A 9,601-nucleotide genomic window follows, 5' to 3' on the forward strand; every position below is an offset into this window, starting at 1 on the left:
CACAAACATCAGATCAAAAGAAAGTACAGGTGGCAGGCTACGCTGACTGACAAAAGGAACGTTGGAAGCTATTAAAGGCAACGTCAGTAGACACAGCGTGAACAAGGCTCGAGGTAGTTGACAAAAGCGTGAAACATTAAATGCAATGCTGTACGGAATAGGCAAAGCATTAAATGCTCCCAACGGTCATCTTCTCAAGTGCCTATAAATATGAAGTTCTGATGAGAAGCAAGGTTAACGATTCTGAAAGAACTTATTCTGAAAAACTTGCTGAAACGCTGTTCAACTCAAAGCTCAGAAACTTCATCTTCATCAAAGCTCACTACATTGTTGTTGTAATATATTAGTGAGATTAAGCTTAAACGTTAAGAGAACTATCACTGTTGTGATTATAGCTTTTCAGAAGCAATTGTAATACTCTTAGAATTGATTACATTAATTTGTAAGTAACTAGAGTGATCAAGTGTTGATCAGGATACTCTAGGAAGTCTTAGCTTGTGTCTAAGCAGTTGTAATTAGAGTGATCACGTGGTGGTCAGGATACTCTAAGAAAGTCTTAGCTTGTGTCTAAGCATTTGTTCCTAGAGTGATCAGGTTGTGATCAGGATACTCTAGAAGACTTAGTCGTGGGCTAAGTGGAAAACCATTGTAATCTGTTGCGATTAGTGGATTAAATCCTCAGGTGAGGTAAATTACTCCGTGGGGGTGGACTGGAGTAGTTTGGTTAACAACGAACCAGGATAAGAATAATTGTGCAATTTATTTTTATCGTCCAAGTTTTTAGACTACACTTATTCAAACCCCCCTTTCTAAGTGTTTTTCTATCCTTCAATTTTAACTTACCTCTTAGCATAATTTTTACAAGACTATTTCTTTAAGAGAACTTATGAAAACAATGTTTATCAGATGTTTTCATCTTAGTTTTACAAGTTCTTCAAAATAACCAAATTTTATTTAAGTATTTTAATTCAACGTATAAAACATAACATAATGATAATAAAAAAGTATTCATATTTATTTAAATAGGCCGGCCTGATAGGCTTAAAAGGCTTCTTTTAGGGCCTGAGGCCTAGCCTTTTTAACTAAATAGGCTTATAAAAAAGCCTAGGCCTTTTTTTATTTAAAAATAATGTGTGGCCTGGCCTGAACCTATATAGACTAGCCTGTAGGCCCCTGTTATCGGTCTGGCCTATTTCCACCCCTAATTCTAAGAGTGCTCATTAACTTTTGCTATAAGTAACACTTTAGTCTTATTGAATAATTCAATGAAGTTTCTTTCTTTATGTGTTTTTTTCAAGTTTCATAATACTAATAAAAATAAACTAAAAACTAGTGAAAAATTTATAGTCGTCAAAAAATATTTATTTATTATATGTTTTTCGAAAAACTCTTTCAATAAATCAATAATTGTTTGATTTAGGTTATTTATGTATTTAACTTAAAAAATTTATAAACTATAATTTGTGATTGATTATAACGTAACATTTTTTAAATTAACGTTGCATGAGATTTATTTCATAAAAATAATATATTAAATAAATTATTTTTGATACAAAACATTTATTAAAGCAGTTAAGAGTATTTTTTATTTATTTATATTTTGACTAAAAGTAGATAAGAGCTAAAAATAGCATACTCCTATGTTAGCTTTAATAACCTTATTAAGTCTCCTTCGAGGAAAAAAACATGATTTCAATGTCTTAGAAGATACATAAATGATATTATTACACCAAACCTTACACCTACACTGTATGTATGGACGACACTGTTTATGTACGAACGACACTGTTCATATACGGACGAAGACTATTCATGTACAAACGTTTAATTTTAATACCTGGACGTGCATTAACCAACTTCATTACTGCATTACCCAAGTTTTTACACTGCATTAACCAAGTTTGATGACTTTTAAAAATTATTTTTAATACCTGGATGTTGCATTAACCAACTTTATTACTGCATTAACAAGGTTTTTACACTGCATTAACCAAGTTTGGTGACTCCTAAAAATTATTTTTAATACCTAGATGTTGCATTAACCAACTTCATTACTGCATTAACCAAATTTGGTGACTACTGTAAAGTACTGTTCACGAATAGTACCGTAAACAGTTCTGTCCGTACATGAATAGAAATCGTCCATTCATGAACAATATCGTCCATATATGAACAGTGTCGTCCGTACATTCGGTGTTGATGTATGTTTCGGTGTTGATGTATGTTTTGGTATAAGAATATATTTTTTTAGAAGATACTATATGGATAACTTTATTACTCTTTTTGAGCCTTGTGTGGGTCTTTATGTCTTTCTCTCTTCACTTTCCCTTTCTTTTTTTCCAAATATAGCATAATAAATCTTCCAAGTTCCAACTGAGCAAACCAGCTGTCTCATATACTTATAAAATATCTAACACACTCACACAAAACATCACACAGAACATCGTACACTCGCACAAAACATCACACACTCACAAACACTCACACTGTTACTTCTTTTCTTCAACCATGGCTCCCTATATATACAACACCTTACTCTTCACTCTCTTTAGCACCAACTCACTCCATAACAAAACCTTTATCTTCACTCCCTTCACTATCAATAACTTTTTCCACCGTCTTCATCATATAAACATGTTTCCAACTGATAAGTCTTCCACTTCACATCCAAGTTCCTCAAAAGCTTCCACTTCCTCAAACCCGCCATTGCCTAATTTAGAGATACCTCATTACATGTCAGTTTTCAATGAGGAACTTCGACTGGCTGAGAGTACACCGAAGAAGCGTGCAGGGAGGAAGAAGTTCAAGGAGACTCGACACCCGGTGTATAGGAGTGTGAGAAGGAACTTGGATAAGTGGGTGTGTGAAATGAGGGAGCCTAACAAGAAAACTAAAATTTGGTTAGGAACCTATCCAACCGCCGAAATGGCAGCTCGAGCCCATGATGTCGCGGCCTTGTCATTGAGAGGTCGCAACGCCTGTCTCAACTTTGCAGACTCGGCGTGACGACTTCCTTTTCCTGGCACCACCGAGACAAAAGATATACAAAAGACCGCAGCAAAAGCTGCCGAGGCTTTCAGACCAGACAAGATTTTCATACCAGATAAAGCTTCAACGACTAATGATATTGACACCGCTGTAGCCACCTCCGCTACTACAGAGGAGCAGCTTATGTTTCGTATGGAAGAAGATGAAGAGAAAGAAGTGTTGAACATTCCTGATTCCTTGAGAAATATGGCGCTGCTGTCCCCTACACATAGCTTGGGGCATGAGTTTGAGTATCAAGATGTTAATACAGACTTTGAAGATGTTGAGGTATCATTGTGGAGTTTTTCACTTTGATTTGTTTGGATTTGGAATGTTTTTTTTATTATTTATTTATTTATTCTGATCTGAAGTTTGCTTTTAGTTTTGGAATTTAGAATGGAAATTTGTTTGTACTGTAACTGTTTTTTGGATTGTAGAATGGAAATTAGTTTGTACTGAACTGAACCATTGTTTAATTTCAATATTATTGTATATATACATAGGTTATAATTGAAAAAGATATCACTTTTTTTCAGCTTTTCTGTGAAAGTAAGTAACCAAGTATAAAGTGAATCTGAATCACGTTCCTTTTTAAAATTGCAATATGACAGTTCTTTATTCCACTACTATTGTTAATGATTTCTTTGACTGTAGTAATATGAAATGTCAAAGGGAGTTAAATGTTTTGACATTAGGCTAATTAGAAATCGAACTTCAACTGCTTTACACAAAGATTTAATTACTCCTTCCATACACTTAAGTGACTTAACTTTATCTTTGGAGCTAAAAATGAATACAGAATGTGAATTTAATTGGTAGATACTGTATATAGAAACTTTTAGAACTAATAACATGTTCTAAACAATTTACAATGGGAACAATCAATGATTGCTTATTTTTACAATAAGATGTACTTATATCAACCACAACTGATGAGTTGATATCCATATAGCTCTTGTTAAAACTAAAGGAAAGGATATTGGAGCTCTTATTAGCAATATTGCCACACAATAATGGTTTCTTTACGGTAAGCCAAATGGATTGATATTTGATAATTTCATAGACCTTGGTATAATTTCACAGTGCTGCCTAACAAAGCATGTCTTCAAAATCACCAAGCAGTATTTGGCTAACGTGTCTCTAAAGATATATGTGAAGGTTTGTAAGCTCTCAATCACATAAAAATTCATGATTTCCTTTATTAAATAGTGTTCATTTATTTACTCTCTTGTCATACACTTATATGTTCTTTTCATAACAAAAAAATGTTCTGATATAAGCAACATCTATCTATGCAGGTGTGTGCTTCCTTAGAACCAAACTATCAGCCTCCAGTAACTTTCATCAGTGTACAAAAACGACACCATACTCGTTATTTCCAAACAACCATAGGGGCAGGAGTAGCACTGATAAGAGTGGAAATGTATTTCCTGGTATTCTCAACATTCCTAAAATGCATTTGTACAGAAGTTAGTTTCTTAATCGTTGTTCATTTTAATATAAATTTGTCTTTCAGGGACTGTAAACATGCAACACTGCTGAAGAAATTCATGGAGATATCAATGCAGCCATTGATGAGCAGTTTAAGCTTGCATGAGAATAGAGAAGAAAGAAGGAATCAAAATTCTGTTATCTCAATCTCAATTTGTTATTACAGTTACATCCACTATATATAGCTAGCTAGTAACAACTCTAACTAACTATCCACTAATCACAAAACAGAAAAAACTGACATAACTAACTTTCTAAGTTAGTTAGTAACTTCAGCTGGTGCAATAATATCCTGTTCATCCTGTTCATCCTTCACAGCCCCCCTCAAGCTGGAATGAATGTCGATCATGCCAAGCTTGGACTGAAGAATGTTGAAGGGACCCGGGTGGAGAGATTTAATGAATATGTCTGCAACTTGCTCTTGTGTGGTCACGGGCATGAGGTGAATGAGGCCAGCCAACACCTTTTCACGTACGACATGGCAATCAATCTCGATGTGCTTCGTTCTTTCGTGAAAGACAGGGTTGGCAGCAATGTGCATAGCGGACTTGTTGTCACAATAAAGGATAATAGGCATAGGATGATGGAGCTGGAAATCACGAAGGAGTGACATTAGCCAAATGCCCTCGCATGTAGCATGTGCTAAAGCACGGTATTCTGCTTCGGATGAAGATCTGGAGATGACGGCCTGTTTCTTACTTTTCCAACTAATAAGTGAATCACCAAGAAAGAAACAAGTACTAGAAGTGGATCTACGAGTATCGGGACAAGCACCCCAATCAGAATCCGAAAAACCTGTGAGACGTAAGGCAGAGGATGATTTGAAAAGAAGTCCTTGACCAGGATTGTTCTTAAGATATTTCAAGACATGTAAGCCAGCTAACATATGCTTGTCAGTAGGAGCTTCGAGGAATTGGCTGAGTTTGCTGACAGCATAAGCTATCTCAGGCCTAGTGTGAGTAAGATATAGCAATCGACCAAGTAACCTCCTATAAGCAGTAGGCTCAGAAATAGGAGCACCAAATGATTTGTGAAGTTGCAGATGGGGCTGCATGGGAGTAGCACATGGCTTTGAGCCTAATAATCCAGCATCCTGTATGAGATCGAGGGCATATTTGCGTTGGCAAATGGAAATGCCAAGAGCACTACGAGCAACTTCAAAGCCTAGAAAATATTTCAGGGTGCCCAGATCCTTGATACTAAACTTAGCATCCAATAAGGCTTTGATTTGTTGAATCTCCTGAAGGTCAGTTCCTCCAAGGACCAAATCATCGACATACACTAGAATGACTGTGAATCCAGAACTAGAAGCTTTGGTAAAGAGTGAATAATCTGCCTTGGATTGAATGAAACCAGAACTGATGAGAGTGTCAGATAATTTTGTGTTCCACTGCCTGCTTGCTTGTTTTAGCCCATAAAGGGATCTCTGCAGCTTGCATACAAGATTTGCGTGTGGGAGTTCAAGGCCAGGAGGAGCTTTCATATAGACCTCTTCATGAAGATCCCCATGAAGGAATACTGTGTTGACATCTAATTGGAATAAGGGCCAATTGTGAACAGATGCAATAGCTAGAAGAACTCTAATGGTAGTCATCTTCACCACTGGACTGAATGTATCAGTATAATCCAAGCCTTCTGTTTGAGTAAAGCCCTTAGCCACCAAACGCGCTTTATATCGTTCAATAGTCCCATTGGCATGTAGTTTGACCTTGAACACCCATTTACAACCAATAGCCTTTTTCTGTGGAGGTAATGATACAAGTTCCCATGTCTTGTTTTTAACCAAAGCATCCAACTCAGATTTGATAGCCTTGCTCTAATTAACATCACAAATAGCAGCCTCATATGTATATGGTTCATGAATGTTGGACAGGTTCAAAATGAAATGTTTGTGGTTATTAGATAAAAATTCATAAGTAAGCACAGAAGAGAGAGGGTACTTACAAGTAGAAGATGATGCTGCCTCAGCTGAATTGGACATGGGGACTGTAGTAGACATGAGGTTGCAATGATAGTCCTTAAGGTATGAGGGAGGTTGTGCTATTCTAGAAGATTTCCTGATAGGTAATGCTGAGTCAGGTTGAGATAAAGGTTGAGATAAAGGTTGAGATGGGGAGGCAGGTAGGATTATAGGCTGAGATTGAGGCAAGGGTGATGGAGAATGGGAGGATGTTGATTGAGAAGAATTGGCTGAATCAGTTAGGAAGGTGTGGTCAAAAAAATCATCAAAAGAAAAGTTAGGCTGGTTGCTATTGGGAGATGTGGTAGGACTGTGTTTGTATGGAAAATAATTCTCAAAGAAAGTAACATCTCTGGAGATAAACAATTCTTTGCATTTTAAATTAAACAAAATATGACCTTTAACACCATTCTTGTAACCTAGGTACATGCATTTTCTAGATCTTGAATCTAGCTTCTTTCTATTGGCTGTCAGGGTTGTGGCATAGCACAATGAGCCAAAAACTTTGAAATGGGACATATCAGGTAATGTTTGGTGAAGAACTTGGTAAGGAGACATGTTCTTTAAGAATAGGGTTGGTAATCTATTGATGATATGAGCTGCATGACTAACAGCATGTGCCCAAAAAATGTGAGGGAGATGTGCCTGAAATAAAAGGGCTCTAGTGATGCCAAGGAGGTGTTGATGTTTCCTCTCAACAATGCCATTTTGTTGAGGAGTAGCCACATAAGAGGTTTGGTGTGTAATGCCAAATTTTTGATAAAAATCAAAGAGTTTAAACTCAGGGCCATTATCTGATCTTATGGTCTTAATTTGGCAATTATGTTGTGTTTTGACCATGGCTACAAATGACTGAACAAGGGGTGAGGTTTCAGATTTATGTCTCATGAGAAACAACCAAGTATATCTACTTTTATCATCAACAATGGTAAGAAAATATCTAAACCCCATCATGGATGGAGTTGCCAAAGGACCCCATATATCCATGTGGACAAGGTCAAAATTAGATTTAGATGTATGAGTACTAAGAGAAAAGGGTAACCGCTTTTGTTTGGAATAGAAACAAACATCACATGGTGTATTAACATTGGTAGATTTAATGAAAGGGAAATGTTTATTGAGCTCTAAAATCTTGGCATGAGATGCATGTCCAAGTCTAAGATGCCAAAGGCTACAATTGGAATTATGAGCTATAGATGAAAGGACAGCAGAGTTGATAACATGATCAGCTGGTGTATGGTGCAAGGAAACTGAGGGAGTCTTTAAAAGATACAGTCCACCATGTAATTCAGCTGTGCCAATCATCTTCTTGGATGATAGATCCTGTATGACACAATTGAGCTCATTAAACAAAAGATGACATTGAAGTTGTTTAGTTAATTTTGGAACAGAAATGAGATTAAATGTAAATTGAGGCATATAGAGTACATCAGTAATATAGAAGGAGTTTGTAAACTTGACTGTGCCTGAAAGATTTGTGGAAACAATGCTTCCATTAGGTAATTTAATAGCTATTGGCTTAATTTTCTTAAGGCATTGAAAATAGTTTTGAGTAAAACAAACATGATCAGTTGCCCCCGTGTCTAAAATGAAAGTTTCATGATGAAATGAGTTAGGGATGGTGCACATGATACCTGAACCTAAAACAGTGTGGGAAGTGAGGTGGTTAATGCTATGAGGCTGAAATTGTGAGGCGTCCTGGAGTAAGGCTAGCAAGGCTTTGTGTTGCTCTGGTGTAAAAGCCAAGCCAGGAGATGCTTGCACATTATCTTCAGAAGTAGCAGTTGTTTGGTCATCTGCCTTATCCTGAGTTGCAGCATAGTTGTTGACACTACCATCTGCCTTCCAATTAGGAGGATATCCATGTTTTTTGAAGCATGAATCAATGGTATGGTTGGTCATACCACAGTGTGTGCATACTCTATGTCCTCTACCTCTACCACCATAGGATCGACCTCCCCTAGAGCTGCCTCTGCCTCTGTTGCTATGCTGAGATCTGGGATGAGAATCACGATTGCCATTAGTGGGAGTCACCAAGATTTTTGACTCATCAAGGGGAGTGCCAGTTTGTCTTTCTTGTTGAACAAGTAAGGAATACACTTTGCAAATATTTGGTAATGGGTCCATTAACATGATCTGTGAACGAGTAGCTGCATACTGATCATTTAAACCTTTCAAAAAACGAATGACTTGATCACTATCCTTATAGGCACGAATCTTGGAGATAGCTTGACAAGTTGTGACACAGTCACATTCCGGAATAGGGCGAAAGTTGTCAAGTTCTTGCCACAAAATTTTCAGTTTTGTATAGTATGAAGAAATGGAAGAATCAAGAAATTGATTGAAGCAATGGGGGAGATTGAGAACCTTCGAAGCACAGCGGAAACAATGGATCACAAGACGATGATACCATGTAAACATGCAACACTGCTGAAGAAATTCATGGAGATATCAATGCAGCCATTGATGAGCAGTTTAAGCTTGCATGAGAATAGAGAAGAAAGAAGGAATCAAAATTCTGTTATCTCAATCTCAATTTGTTATTACAGTTACATCCACTATATATAGCTAGCTAGTAACAACTCTAACTAACTATCCACTAATCACAAAACAGAAAAAACTGACATAACTAACTTTCTAAGTTAGTTAGTAACTTCAGCTGGTGCAATAATATCCTGTTCATCCTTCACAGGGACTGTTGTCCATAGTTTCAAGGGAACAACAACAAGAGCAGCTGGAGAATGTGGTGCAAAGCCATTACCAGCTTTGAAAGAGAATGTTAAGAGAGTGATGTTTTACTGTTAGAGTTCTTTAGTTAGCATTGTATAAAATTTTGTTCAAAAGCCTTTACAACATGCTTAATCTGCACTATAGCTGAAAGAAAATGAATCAAGTCATTGTAACATTTCTTTGCCATTTCTCTATGTAAATAAAAAACTTTGAATTCATTTATGAATGTTGCTGTAAAATATTTATATACTTTTGATCAATAATATCTACATTCATCTTAACTTCAAAAGATTCAAAGGTATATATATGTTATCACATAGGTGCATAACCCTCGTTTTCAATTGTTTAAAATTCTACACATTGAATCAATTTTTAGGTTTTAGAATAAGTGTC

The 9,601-nt window shown here is 36.4% G+C and overlaps 1 pseudogene; it reads left to right on the top strand.

The window, feature by feature from the left end:
* The first annotated feature begins 2,634 nt into the window (after nucleotides 1–2,634).
* Nucleotides 2,635–3,342, top strand: LOC131647588 (dehydration-responsive element-binding protein 1E-like; annotated as a pseudogene).
* The last annotated feature ends 6,259 nt before the right edge of the window (nucleotides 3,343–9,601 follow it).

This window comes from Vicia villosa, linkage group LG2 (genome assembly GCF_029867415.1).
Source record: "Vicia villosa cultivar HV-30 ecotype Madison, WI linkage group LG2, Vvil1.0, whole genome shotgun sequence".
NCBI classification, from domain to species: Eukaryota; Viridiplantae; Streptophyta; class Magnoliopsida; order Fabales; family Fabaceae; genus Vicia; species Vicia villosa.